Source organism: Rhinolophus sinicus, linkage group LG01, assembly GCF_036562045.2.
Source record: "Rhinolophus sinicus isolate RSC01 linkage group LG01, ASM3656204v1, whole genome shotgun sequence".
NCBI lineage: Eukaryota > Metazoa > Chordata > Mammalia > Chiroptera > Rhinolophidae > Rhinolophus > Rhinolophus sinicus.
Window position 1 is genome coordinate 51297923 of NC_133751.1, and position 14640 is coordinate 51312562.

The window sequence follows — 14640 nt, forward strand, 5'->3', positions numbered from 1 at the left end:
GATTTTCAAAATTCTAATTTTCACTTTAAAACTTTAATTTTGTCATTGGCAACACAGACTGTTAGTTGTTTTTCTTGAAATAGTAGTCTCTCTTGGTTTATTTTTCAGAAAATATCCAGCAAAACCCATCTGAATAACTGTAGTTTGTCAGTCATTCTTTCAAATAAAAATGGTGTTCCATTCAAAGAGCTGATAGTTCAGCTCTTAATTCAAATAATCACACAAGTACATTTGTTGGAGACAACCATTGCAGTTTGGGATTCAGCAGAAGTGCTTATGCATACTTACTATTTCATCACACAGAATATTTAAAAAGATATGTATTCAAGGACTGAGATTTAATAATTTTTAATATACTAAGGACAGTCTTAAGTGAAACTGCCTTTTCCTTCTCTTTATTATGGGTGTCCAGTGGTGAAATTACTATCAATACATTTCAGTGCTACTACCTTGATACAAGTTAAAACTCTAGCCATTTTTGCCTACTATCGATTTCTCCCCATTGGGGCAAATGTCAACACACTGAAAAAGGCTCATCACATCTTAGTAGTAGTATGAACTTGCAGACCCTTGAAAAGGTCTAGAGGCCCGCTACATGTTTGTGGACATTGAGAGCTACTGATCTAATCCATACTTTCATTTTATAGGAGACGAGAGCTGGAAAAGACCTACGGAACACAACAGCACTAGTTAGGGGCAGCACTGGAACAAAAAAATTATTAATGTATCTCTCTCTCTCCCCCCCCCCCTTTTGATTTCGGGTTTTAGTTTCAAGAATTTCAAGGTAGATGTTTCTGAACTTCTTTTGTGAATATGGTGATGCTGACTACATATAATTATTGAACTTATTTGGAAAGTTTTCCATATTTTTTGTGTATTAAAGCCTTTGCATATTTTCCCTACTCTGCACCCACCACTGCACCACTGCTCTGTGCTTTTCAGCAGTAACCACTGCTGCCTTTTAAAACAGAACATGCTTTGTCTTAGCCAAGGTGGAGAAGTTGAAGGAGGAGTTGACTGCTTGTTCACTTTTCTGTTTAGAATTCCAATGGGAAAAAAGAATCGGTGAGTTTGAGTTGAAGCAGCCACTTCCTTCTTCACCTAGATTAGTTAAAAGTTACAGGAAGGGAAATTGTACACACAACCATTATCTTTCATATCACTACAAGTTATCTTATTGGACAACCCTCCAAAATAAAGCTTCTCTTTTTTCTTCCCTGTGGGAGGGAGAGAGATTACCTAATAAAATTTACTCTTAACTTTGCCTTTGCTTATGTTATATTTTATGGGATTTGTTTTCTTTAGTTAATACTGGTCAGACTGTGAAATCATAATGAAGAATGCTGAGAAAGGCAACAGAACTGGACCCACATAATATATTTTCTCTTTAACACCTCTCTCTTGTGTTAGAGTAGCTATTTGGGGGGCTGGGTCTTGAGAGCGGTTGCAGTGTATGGAAGTGAGTAAATCTGGAAAACTTTGAAAGGAGGCTTACAGGCTCTCAAATGTATTGTTGTCTCATTTTCAAATAAGCTAGATGTTCTTTTGCAAGGTCTCCTTTTTTTCCTATTTCTCATCCAACATTTGATTGCTTTCCCTTACCTGTGAGCTTTTTGAGTTACATTCTGTTTTCTAACATTCTTCTGATTCTTTCTCCGTGTCGGTCTTTGTTACCCAAAAGTAGAATCAGGTTTTACCTTTGGTCATCCCTATACATTAGCTCTTCCCTAAACCTAGACCTTCAGTGACTTCCTTTTCTTTCCACAAATCTAATATTTCCTGCCTAGGTACTTGAGTACCATTCTGTGTTTTTTTTTTTTTTTTTTTTTTTTTACTTTCTTTCTTAGGTTTCTAATTATGATGTTTCCTCGCTGTTTATTAGGCCCAAATTGCCTAGCAGGAATTCTGTTCTACCTCTTCAAAAATGTGTTTTTGCCTCCTCGTCTGAGTTTCCTGGAACATGGGGACAGGCCTCTGCTTGGCACGTTGTAGGCCCTCCATCAATGTATTGAGCGAATGTTATGTTTATCCAGTGGTTTCTTCTTCCAAGTGCATTCTTTAAATGTTTGTCTAGAAAGCTGAGCTGTTGTTTAATCTCTTCATATTCGGCATCTAAATCTCTGAAACACACAACCGCAGTGGTCCATCTTTTAATGCAGAGTCCCTCCCACTGCCAGAATGTCACACATGCCTTCCCTGACAGATGGCCATTTAACATGTACCTGAACATTTCCAGTTCTTTGTGAGGCAGTTTCTTCTATGGCTGGACAGCTTCATCTGCAAAGTTCTTCTTTGCATTGCTCTGAAGCTGGAGTTTCCATAGTCTCAACGCTAGTAGTTTGAACATTGAATATTTTTGCACAAATACAGTATGGCTTGTCCATGACACAGCCTCAGATACTCGAAGATAGCTTTAATTCCCCCATCCCTTTCCTCCTTCAGTCTTTTTCTTACTACTTACATCCCAGGGTTTAAAAAGGTTTGCATGTTCATGTTTTTTATGCTTTCCCTATTTCCACATCACTGTCTAGAGTGCAATTCAACTCTAAAGCTCTTGTTTAAGCCCACTGTTTTCTCTGTTAGATACTGGGAACAGTGTAAGTTTCTGGATCTAAAGGCTGCAATACATACACTATATACTAGTATCATAACTTATTTGGTGTGTGACCTTGATAAGATTATTTAATCTTTCTAAGCCTTAGTTTACTCAATGCAAAATGGATATAATAATATTGTCTAAGACTATTTTTAAGGATTAAAGTATATAAAATTCTTAGCTCAGTTACAGAAAAATAGTGTGTTTAGTATTACTTTGATTTTGATGAACTCTTTAGTTTTTTATCTATCCAATGATTTTTCTTTTTCACACACATAACTTGGTTTTTAGAATTCATTTTTTGATTTCTCCCTCCTTTCTCTCTTTTTCTCTCTCTTTTGGATTTTATTCATACCCATAATCTTAAAACATCCTATTATCTCTAGATTTATTTTTCCTTTTATTTTGTAACTTTGTATCTAGACCTTAACATAGTTTTCTTGATAAGTACTGGTTTTCACTACATACATTTTCTCAACTCCTGCCTACATTTCTACTCATAACTCCAGCCTTTATTGTTCTTTATGTGAAAAACATTTTTTAACTAAGTTTAATGTGAGTTAAGTATGAATGGGCCATTGCAGGTTACTTAACTCCCTGCTGAACCCCTCACTTACTCAGTAGCTATTATAATCATTTAGTTGAACAGTATATGTTTGAAGTTAAATGTTCAATTAATTTCTATTCAACCAACATTTACTAAACATTTCTTATATGGCATGCTTTGAGCTAAATGCTATAGGAATTACACAGAATGCTTTTTTCATTTGTTCATGCATTCGTACGATTAACATTTTCTTGAGTACCTACTAAGAACCAGATTCTGGATTTGGGTATTGGATTCAAGAAACTGAGTTAAACAAGGTTTCTCTCTTCAAAGAACACAAACAAAAGTAATAAGACAGTGTGATGATTTTAGTGATCCAGTCCTTAAGGTAGTGTTCAGAAAGGCTGCTTCACCAAATATTTCTGGGTCAGGAAAAGCTTTGCAGCAGGGGAGATGCTTAAACGTTAATTAAGTAGGAGCTCAGAGTCTACTGGAAAAATAAGACCCATATTAATATTTGGTAACATTCAGCTATAACGCCAAATTTGTAAAAACCAACTTATAAATTCCATGTGTTGCCCTAGACTCCCCCTACCCCCTAAACCTAATTGCATGTATGTAACATTTTTTATTCTTCTGTTTAGGGGCCTTGGAACCAGCAGAATAACTGAAAGATAGGTGTCATGATATTATAGACTCACTTTGGAAACTAATTATTGAACGAATACGTGTACCCATATTCCAAAGTAGGAATACTAACATATATACACGTAAAAGTAATCTCACAATGGTAGGACACATTAGAAAGTCTTTCTGTAGCCTACATTTTATTTACTTCTTATAGAACAGCTTAGTGCTTGTGGGTTTCCTGAGTGTCTTAAGCACTATTACTGATAGATAATACCAGAAGAGTTGGCACTGAATAATTATATATGCAGGATTTGCAAATAGTTTTTCTCTCTTTATTCCACAGTAATCATGTTGTTCTGATTTTTAGATCACAAGATCAGTTCTGCTCATAACTGGATGTCTAGGAAAGAGTTCCTTTACTACCCTTTGCCTCAGCTTTGTCATTTGTCACATGGTAATATTGCTACTATTACTAGCAATAGCACCAATTTTACTTCACTGGGTTGAAAAGTAAAATCATTCATCTCTGTGAGAGCAATGTGTATAACTGGTCACAGTTGCAAATGCATAATGCACTGTTTGAGTGACTAGATTGCTAGCTACTGAAAACAAGGTAGTTCAGCTTAATTATTTTTCACCTGTTTCTCCAAACTTTCTGAGGTAGCTTCATGCTTTACTCTCATATGTTTACCTCAAAATGACTGCTGGCAAGTGCTGTATTGTTGATTGATTTTTAAAAATACTGCTGATATTTTTGCTTAGGATTTCTAAAGCCTCTCATTTAATTTCTTGATTGTAAGATCCTGTGATAGAACCCTTATAAATATCACATGAAGAAGTTGAGCATTACCTTTAGGCCAAAGCAATTTACTTTTCAAAAATCTGATTAATTTCAACACAATCAGCCATCATGTCAGAAGATTTTAGTGCCTCTGATAGATGCTGACAGGTGAGGAAATTAAAATCAGGGAGGGAAGCAATTAAATACTGGCAAACATTACTTTAATGAGACAACCAAATCATTCATAAGACATGGAATATGTTGTATTCTTGATAAGTATCTTAGGGTGGCGGGTGGGAGAGTGCATTTAAAAATGTTCTTCATACGGGTTTTGATGATGGCAATGGAGGACGTTCCATGTTTGTCATCGAATGCCTTTGGCCTAATCTAACATTTCAGTTGTTTTGGGGGACCGATGTCCTAATCATGCCTAAAATTGTGACATTGTTTAATGTAAGCAAATCTTAGCATAAGTAATCCTTTTACCACTACCTTCACCACCATGTAAAACTTACCAAAATACACGAAGTCAAGACAAAATAATTCCTGGCCTTTTCACAGTGGTTTAGGGATATCCATGATCAAACCTCTGAAAAGAGACACAGAAAAATGTCTATTTCATACAACTTCTTCAAAAGATTTGGGAATTCCAGCGCTAAGAGCAGAACCCAGGCCCTCGATCCTCCTGCAGGTGTTCTTTTCAAGACAACGCCTCCTATTCAGAAGGATCATCGAGGACCACAGGGCTAAAGAATTACCCATTTTATGGGATTAGTGGGAGTTTTAACAGGCTCTGTCATATTTCCCATTTGTGTTGTAGCACTTGTACAATGTCTCGTATTAAGAGGCATCTTTACATTGGCCTTAGCGATTAGTTGGAATTTTTGTTCATCACGTTAGCATCATCGTCCTAGAGTAATGTTGCTTAAAAATTGTCCTAGGGTGCAGTGGTTCATTCAAAAGACACTATGGTTTGTGAAAACTTGTTGAAACAGGCCTTTCTGCTTTTTTTATTTTTTTCATATCCTTTTATTCTTTTCTGCCCCCCCCCCCCACACACACACACGCCTTATTCCCCATTATTTTTCTTTCCACTCTCTTTTTTCTTTTCCTGGCTTCATTTGTTCGCTCTGTTTTCCCCAAAATACAGTCGAGATTATCAATTATTTTATATCGGTCCTAGTTAGGTTCGGTGAGTCTTGCTTTTTTATAGATTCTAATTAATAGGTTGATATTTTGTAAGTTAGAGGTTGATTATACAGGTTTATTTTTGGTTGAAATTGCTCCTGGAGATGAGAACATTTTTCTAGGGAGAGGATGGGCGATTTGACAAAGGATGCAGACCTGACTGGTTCTGGGTCAACAGGCATAACATACAAAAGGCAGCCAAGGATGACTGGCTTCATTACCAAGACACTAGAGTGGGATTTGTCACTTGTCCCAGATGTCTTTATGGGTCTAGTGGAGAACTCAGGTGCATTAGGAAGTTCTCAGGACTGACTAAGGGCACAGGACATTTCAGTCAGGTGAAGAGAGCTGGTGAACTTTATAGCTGCAAGACTTCAGCTTTTCTACTGCTTAAGATGAGACTTAATGATGAAGGCCCCCTTGCGAAAATTTAACAGTGCCAACTTCTGTTGTTTCTGTGGTTTGTGTTTTGAGAGCTAGCCAAGGATGTTGCATCTCTGAAACTTCACTGGGGAGAGCTGAAAAAGTGTTCATGGTAACCCTGTATGAAACACTCCTGTATCAGCTTAGTAATGTGTCTCTTTCTGGTTAGACCACAGATGTGAAGTCTTCTCTCTCTCCTTTCACTTGTGTGGAAAGCAGGACTGAATACTCACTGTGCTTTGGTGCCTTGACAGTTGAATTTTATATGGTATATACTTGTTTTCCCTTTCCCTCCAAATAGAGCATAGGAGGCTGCATTATGTAATAGGAGGGTCCTCACTGGTTTTGGTGTCAAGATGCAAGGTTACATTTTTATTTGTTCTGTATTACCCACGTGATCTTTGAAGTTTGGTTTCCTTATTGGTAAAATTGGATAAAAAGGTCTCATTGGGGTTTTATTGAGCATGATTTGAGATAAAGTGATCATGCAATATTTTTCACACTATCAAGTATAATGTTCAAGGATGATTAATGTTTGGATTTTGGTGGCATGTGATAAGAATTTATTATAGGGTATCTTATTAATCATGTTCTTCTATTCTTAATCTGATTTGAGTCCTATGTGAAAATGGAATATAGTACTAAAACTTCCCAGAGGTCTTACATTTCTAAATAAATCCATCCATTGTATTAAATTTCTTTGTTGTAGTCCTGTTGGAAATGCCATATCTCTGAACGTAAGGCACGATATAGGTACAAACTTTAAAAGGACTTGAGATACACCCGAACGTCTTTCCTCTAAAGCAGTGCCTCTTGCATTTGGTGGTTGAGGAGACACTTGATTTTTAAATTTTGAGGTGTTGTCTTTTGGAACAGCAGTGCTTTGTATTGTTAGGCGAGGCCATGTGAGATTGACATGGATAAATATTGTGGTTTAAAACTTGGGGCACAAAATACCCAATCCAGAGATATTCTCTAGCATTGCATGCTTATAACATCAATGATCATATAAAAAAGGGCCGATAGGAAAAAAAATGTTACCATTTTATATACCACCAGTGTCCATATCTACAGATACTAAATAATGGAGGAAAATCTTCCCAAAAGAGTTTTCTGAGTTTTGGCTCTGAGGTAGATATTATAATCTTCATTTACATACTGGGAAATTGACAGAGAGTTTCAGTAACTTGCCTCAGGCCATCAATAAGAGGAAGGCAAGTCTGGCTCCAAATCCCATGTGTGTGTCCTACTTCCTCATGTGAGTCAAATAGAGAGTTGTGTTTTATTTTTCCTTCTTCCACGAAGCCTAGTGGATCGAGTCAATCAGCTGTTTGTCTTTGTGTTTTCCCAGTGTAATATCCTAGGAGAGAACACTCTGTCAGAGGATCCAAACTTGCGCCCTGCCGTGTATTGTACTGTGTAGTCTTGGGCACGTTACTTACCTTTTCTGAACTGCAGTTTTCACATCTGTAAAATGAGGACAATAATACCCATTTCACATGGTATTTGTGAAGTTAATTGTGAGAAAGATGTTAATTCCCTTCGAATCTTCCCTGTTCCTCTATGAGTTTCTGTTTTCTCACCTGTGAAGTGAGTAGAATATTCTCTTCCTGCTTCTTCACTCCAGGTTTGCGTTGGCTGAAACGACATAGTGAATGTGAAAATGTTTTGCAAAACAAGATACCATTATATAGATATAAGTGCTTATGATTATTTCTAAAGAAAAGTAGCTTAGTACCTAAGAATGATTTTCACCTGTTTTATTCACAGGCACTAGCATTGCAGTTTGCTGAACCCCGTGTCCGTCGACCATTCCAAAAGCTATCAGCTGAGGTAAGAGAGGCTCACCTTCCTGTTTATGAAATGCTAATAGACGTCTCAGCCAGTGATGTTCAAGGTTGATTTCACTCCCAACAGAAGAAACACAAAGGCATTTCATGAGCACCAAAACCTGAAAAATGGCCAAGACAGTGAATTGCCCTCCTTTTAAAGGTCTTTTGATTTAATTTTCCCTTTTAATTCTTACCCCTTAAGGTTTAACCAAAAGCACAGAAATCTGGGCCACATGGAAGATTCAGATTTAATAAGTTATTTAAGTTTCCATACTACGGCATGTACTAGAATGTTCTTATCTATTGTCTTCTTGTATCTCCACCCAGGATGTGGCAGGAGGGCTTTCAGTTTCTTGGTCCTTGATTGAGTGTGTTTCATTACAATGTGATGTCAGTGTTACCTGGCTGTGAAGGGGCCTAACTTAACTAGTCAGGTCCATCACCGTCTCTTAGCTGCCCCCCCAAAGAACCTCAAAAAGACATAATCCAAGGCTACAACAACAACAACAACAACAACAACAACACAATCCTAAGAATAAGAAGATGAATTAGTTTGAAACCCAGGACCCATAATATCTGCATGCCACTCTCCTGGGGAACCAGTGTGAAGGAGCATGGCCCTTCCCAAAAGAATACATTCTTCTTGAGTTTGTCAAGAAAATGGAGGCTGGGGTGGGGGCGAGGGGAGAAATTGAAGGAAGCATGCTGGTTATGAAATTTTTAAAATGTGAGTTTTCTCCTACAGCTAACCAGCTGATGTGTGAAGTTAGCTCTGCTGTGTAATATGTCATCTTTTAGAAGTTTTAGGCAAAAAGAGGTGAAGTAGACACTATGGGCTCCTAATTTCAAGATCTGTAGAGTAACAACTTTGTGGAAGATTGGATATCCACATAAAGATAATGTAAACATGTGTTCTGCTGACTATTTTGATAATTCCTTTGGTATGTTATTTCCATGATCGTGAATTTGTACACATGACTTTTGTCACGCAGACCTTTGAAAGAATTGAAGTTTGTCGGTAGTGCCCCATATTTGTAGGAGTTAGAAATTTAGAATTAAGTGGAAATTATGGTGTTACATTAATACAGTTTTCAAAGTTAATATTCACCGTACACATTACATAAAAACACGTCATGTGCAAATAAGGTGGGTGATGCATGGACTGCAAAACTCCTCTATAATTAGACCAGATATAGCAGCCACTGGTGGTGTTTAGATTTTATTCTCATGATTGTAAAAGAAAGGGTTGTAAGAAAAGGTAGTGGCTGAAAATACAAGAATGACTCCTGCCCATCATTTGGTCCCTCTCTAGACCATAAAATGCCCCTGCAAAAGTCTTCTTTCTAATGTATTTTATGTATTTTTCATGGATACATATATCAGAAAAGAATGTACGGTAGACATGTAATATCACAGGTTTTTATAGCTTTGTTAAACAGAGATCTAACTTGTTCATTTAGAAGCTGCAATTATTATATTAACTTTTTTCCAAATGCTAATTGTTAAATATTAATAGAATAAGCTATGAAAAGTGGTTAACTATGTTCCCATCTCCCTTTTCCACTGAAACCCACTTTGAAACTACAGAGACAAGTTTGAGCAAGCCTTGAAAAGTCATGAAAAATTGCTCTTGAGAAAGTGGGATTCCCTACCGCATTTATCTATCCATCTATCTATCTATCATCTATCTAGCCATCCTGTATACTTTGGAGTTGGGGGCTGGTGGGGAAGGAAGGATGAAAACTTCTCAAATAACCTTTGGAAGGTGGAGGTATAAATATTCTGGGGGAATGCTGCAGGATTTAAAATCATCTTGTGGTAATAATTGATATCAATGGTAGTAATGAAAAAAGAATAGCAGTTTAAATAAATAATTAGACTTGACAGTAGATGAGTCAACAGGTTCCCATTTAATGAGTGTAATCATTGTTTTTCTCTGCTCTCAACGTTGATCCACTGACTGTGGTGTGTTCCCTGACCCATTTCCAAACCAAATCTATTTAAAGCTGCACTTCATGGAATTTGAAATGGTATACCCTGTTTACTATTTAGAGCTGATACCCAATGTTCTTTAATAGGCAAGATCTGTACTTGAACAAGAACAGTCTTCTGGCCTCCTGTAAACCGTTGATTATTCCTGTTTTCCACAAGGTGATTCATTAGCAAGGATGACTAATACCCAATTACTTCTCATGGACTTATCTATATTGCTAGAGTGAATTGTTTATTACAATTTGATGGAAGCAGCCCCTGGTCTACCTTAAATCACATTAATCAGTTATTGTTTTCTGAGGTGGAGGCAGTAGTTATCAATTACATTATTTCCTTAGTTGCCTAGTTAAAATATCATTGTTTTGGGGAGTGAAGCACTATGCTTTATGTTATGTGTGAACCGGAAGTCATGACAATCTAATTCTAATTCCAGCTAAGGCTGTGCCACCTTCGGCAGGTCACTTTCCCTCTCCAGGATCCAATTCAGCATCTAACAACAGATCGAGTAGGATCAGTTGATCAGGACATTACTTCTAGTCAAATGTCCTATTATCTGTGATTTTATTTCTTTCTCCTTCCTGGTGCCACTTTTCCAAAATCATAGGGAAGCCCTATGACTCTACTAGAGAACCTGTGTGAAAAGTTATTCTTCTATTTAGCTTTCCATTCCCCTACATACCAGAAGAAGAGTTAGTGATTTGTATTGTATATACATTCTGATTGGGCATTTTATGCACTGATCATTAATTACCTCCAGCAATATCCAGTTTCTAGATAGAAAGGAAAAAAAAAAAAAATCCATCTTTTCCCATGTGTCTCTACTCCATTATCTGGGTCTCATTTTTAGAAGATCTGTTGAATTCATCCACTGGTAACATCAGTGGGGCCCTGTTCTATTGTTTGACTTTTCCAGGTTGAGTCATTGACCTGTAAGGAGAGGTCACAATCTCAGAGCCAGAGGAGACTTTAAGAATCAATCTAGACCAGTTCTCCCATTTCAAAAGTGAAAATTTGGGGGTCAGGGAGGGAATCCAAATTTGTCTAAAGTATTAGTGGCGGATCCTGGATTAGAATTATTTCTTCTGACTCTATAGTTGTATCTCTATTTTAGGAGAGAAATCTTTCTATGAACTATCCTTTCTCAAGCCAATATTTAAAGGTCCATTGTCTTTCAGGCAAAACCAGTGTCAAGCCAGGGATGTGAGATGCCCTTAAAACATAAATAGATTCTGGGCCTCTCCATTAATCCCATGGGGTAGTGTAACAGATGATGTTCAATGGCTTCTGCTCTCTGTGTTTGCTAGGAGAATATGGATTCCCCTGCAGTCCTTTCTGTAAAGATTACTTGACCCTGACATCACCACTGTTTCCTCCACCCGCCTCCTGCCCTTTTCTGATCCATTGAATTATGAGAAGCTGAGGATGAGCTCCTAGCTGGCTGTTTACTGTGAATCGTTGGGAACATTAATAAAGAGAAGGCAGATGAAGGATTAAGAAGCAAGAGCACAGGAGAGTAATAGCCTACACAGTGAAATCTAGTTCAAGGCCTACAATTCCCAGTTGCTGTGCTACACAAGATTAATAGCAGCATCTCTCACTCTTTCAGACATTCTTTCTGCCTTGTTCTTGTGGGACTGGGCTGGGGCTGAGAAGCATCTGGAATGATCTTTGCCAAAACCAAACTCATGTTTTCATGACATTTCCAGGTCCAGAGAAGAGAGTAATTATTCATTAGTTAGACGATAACTTAGAGGCCACTGGATCTAAACACTTATCTTGTTCCTCCTAATACTGAGATACAGAGTGTGGAAATCATTTTCTTGAATTTGAAGTTCAAATTCTGGCTCTGATTAATTTACTATAACTTTGATGAAGGGATGGTCTGCCTTTGAACCTCACTTTTTCTATCTATGACATAGGAGGAGGAGGAGGAGGAAGAGGAGGGTGGAATAGCTAAAGGCAAAATTCTCCCAGCCCCGATTTTCATGAGTCTCTGATTTGCCCTAGGTACCATAGCAAGTTTGGAGCCGAACCCAGTCTTGAATTCAGACCCCCTTTTTCTGGTTTGGAAGTTATTGTGATGACTTCCACTGCCCATATTTTCTAAACTGTGTGTTTGCCTCTCTCATGCTTGCTTTCAATGAAATAAATGTTTTCTCTCTCAGTTGACGGGTCCCTTTCTGTCAAGGGACTGGCCTAACACCATTGTTCTTTGTGTTTGTGTGTGTATTTCATGTGTGCGTGCATGTGTGCGTGTGTGTTTGGGAATAGGGAAGAGGATTATGGAATATTTGGAAACCCATATTTTAATCTATGAATTAATTAGAAAATGCACATGCGCATAGAATGTCTAGAATTTCAGGAATTTTGTAGACTTCCTGAAGGCCATCCATAGGTTCTAAGTTAGGAGAAATGATTTTCAGTGTGGGAAGTCAGAGCTGACATTTGGGTAAACATACATTACCATTGCTGTGGGATTTTTCCCCACAGTTTACCTCTTTTTCTACTCTGGGTGTCACCTTATTTATGAGCATGTTTGGACTTTTATGTGTCAAACTGTTGAGTGATGTTTTAATTCTAAAACTCCTATTCTGCTCGCTTCATTTACTCATTCATCCTCTCTCTCAAGTTACTTATAACGTAGAATCTGCTGAATGATAGCCATTTTAATACATTATTTCATTTAATCTTATAAAAGAGAAAATTATTTTTTCCCATTTTTCACATGAAGCAACTGAGTTCAGAGAGGCTGAGTTACTTTGGCCAAAGTCATACAGCTAATAAATAGCACAGTCTGGATTTAAATCTAGATCTGCCCCAAAATATGTGAGTACCTCAGAGATAATACTGAATATGAATAGGGACAATGAGTTCTATAAACCTCAGAAATCAATTATATTGCAATTAATTAATTAAATGCTTATCTGCCACCTTAAGGCAAAATATGAATTGTTGGACAATTGTAAAAAATACATTATAAATAACTAATATTTTTCCTTCCTTAAAACAACTTCTATCAGGTTAATGGTCTCAATTTCTCCATTTTTGTAAGTGAGACAAGGAGGAGACAAAGAATAATTAGGATCATAGTGCCTTGATCATACTGCGAGTTATCAGCTGAATTGGAATTTCAATGCTTTGGGGAATCCATTTGTTGTTTTCTCGCTGTTATATTAAGCGTGGGATTTTTAACAGAGATTGACTTCTGACCGTAGATAGATCAGCACAAATGCAGATGTGAGCAGCTAGAATAGGATCTTGCCAAGATGTAATGACTGCCACATGTGTGATGCTAATCTCAGTGCTTAGTGCCTCACTGCAAGTATACATGGGAGCCATGAGAGTGAAAACTGGTGTCAGAGATGGAAGAGGTCTCGGAGATTGCCAGGGGCCACATCTTCCCTTACAGATGGGGAGACCGAGGTAGAACAAGAACCAGACTTCATATTTACTCAGACTTTCTATCTTCCATCAGCTTATCCCACACTGACAGGCAGATATACCTGAACTGGGAAAACATCGTATTAGCTGCATGACCTTGGATGCATTACTTGATTTTGGGGGGGTCTTAGTTTTGTTGTCTATAAAATGGAAATCATGCTCCACTGACAGGGCTATTGTGATGATAAGCGATATACTTTTGTGCTGTTCAATACACAGAAACATTATTGTCAATATAATTAATAATCTTCATCTTAGCCCAATGAAACAGGCATAGTTGTTCTGTTTTTTTACCGATTCTGTTTCCTAACTTCATCTTGATGCTTTTCAGGTGCTTGCTTCTCAAAGTTTGTTCTGAAGACCAGGAATATTAGCATCATCTGGGAGCTTGTTAGAAATGCAGACCTTAGGCCACACTCCAGAACTCCTGAATCAGAATCTGCATTTTAACGAGATCCCCAGGTAGTTCATATGATCATTAGAGTTTGAGAAGCATTGTGTTAGGCCTGAGACCAATTTCAAGGCTATTGGCCATGGCCTGCTGACAATGCCTGGCACACTGCCAGCATTCTGGGCATGCCTGACCCATGCCTTGAGATAGCAGGAGGAAACCCTGTGAAGTCGCTCCCTGGGAATAATGGAAGGCTGGGTTGAAGGCATCCAGCAGGCTTTATCTTTTTAACACCCGCCCTGAGTTTCCTCAGAAGTACTATTCACCAGGGGTCAAATTGGGATTGGATCCCAAGTCTCTCTGCTCCCAGAATCCATGTTCTTTTCATTAAACCATGATGTCTAAGGCAAGAAGAATGCTGGGCTGTGTGTATGATAATGCTTTATTCCCCATAGTGCGGATATTTCCACACTGGCTGTTTCACTCTATTACTCAATTTCTAGAGGGGAAGAATTAAAAAAAAAAAAAAAAAAAAGAAATTCAAAAGCTTGAGTTGAAAGCCAGGATCCTGCAGCTTAATCAGTTATTTTCGTTTTTTAATGAGGGTGACTATTGTGAAATAAGTAATTATTAATTACTGAAAACTAATGAAATATTTTCGTTTCCTTACTAAAAAAGCATATGGAAGCTAAAAGAAAACATATGGGTGTTTTTCGAGAAGCATATTGGTGAATGGACAAATTGCAGTGGTGCCAATATGCCTTTGCTGTCTGGCTGGGGCCATCACTGTGTGTGCTGGCATCTGAGTCCTTGTGTGTT

General features: G+C 37.8%; 1 protein-coding gene across 20 annotated transcripts in view; it reads left to right on the forward strand.

Annotated features, from left to right (window-relative positions):
• LPP (LIM domain containing preferred translocation partner in lipoma) overlaps positions 1-14640 on the forward strand; it is a 650163-nt gene that overhangs the window by 158663 nt on the left and 476860 nt on the right. For all 20 annotated transcript variants that reach the window (XM_019752112.2, XM_019752114.2, XM_019752115.2 and 17 more), the window contains one exon: positions 7936-7998. The gene's annotated coding sequence lies outside the window, so the exon portion shown is untranslated. The remainder of the gene's footprint in view (positions 1-7935; positions 7999-14640) is intronic.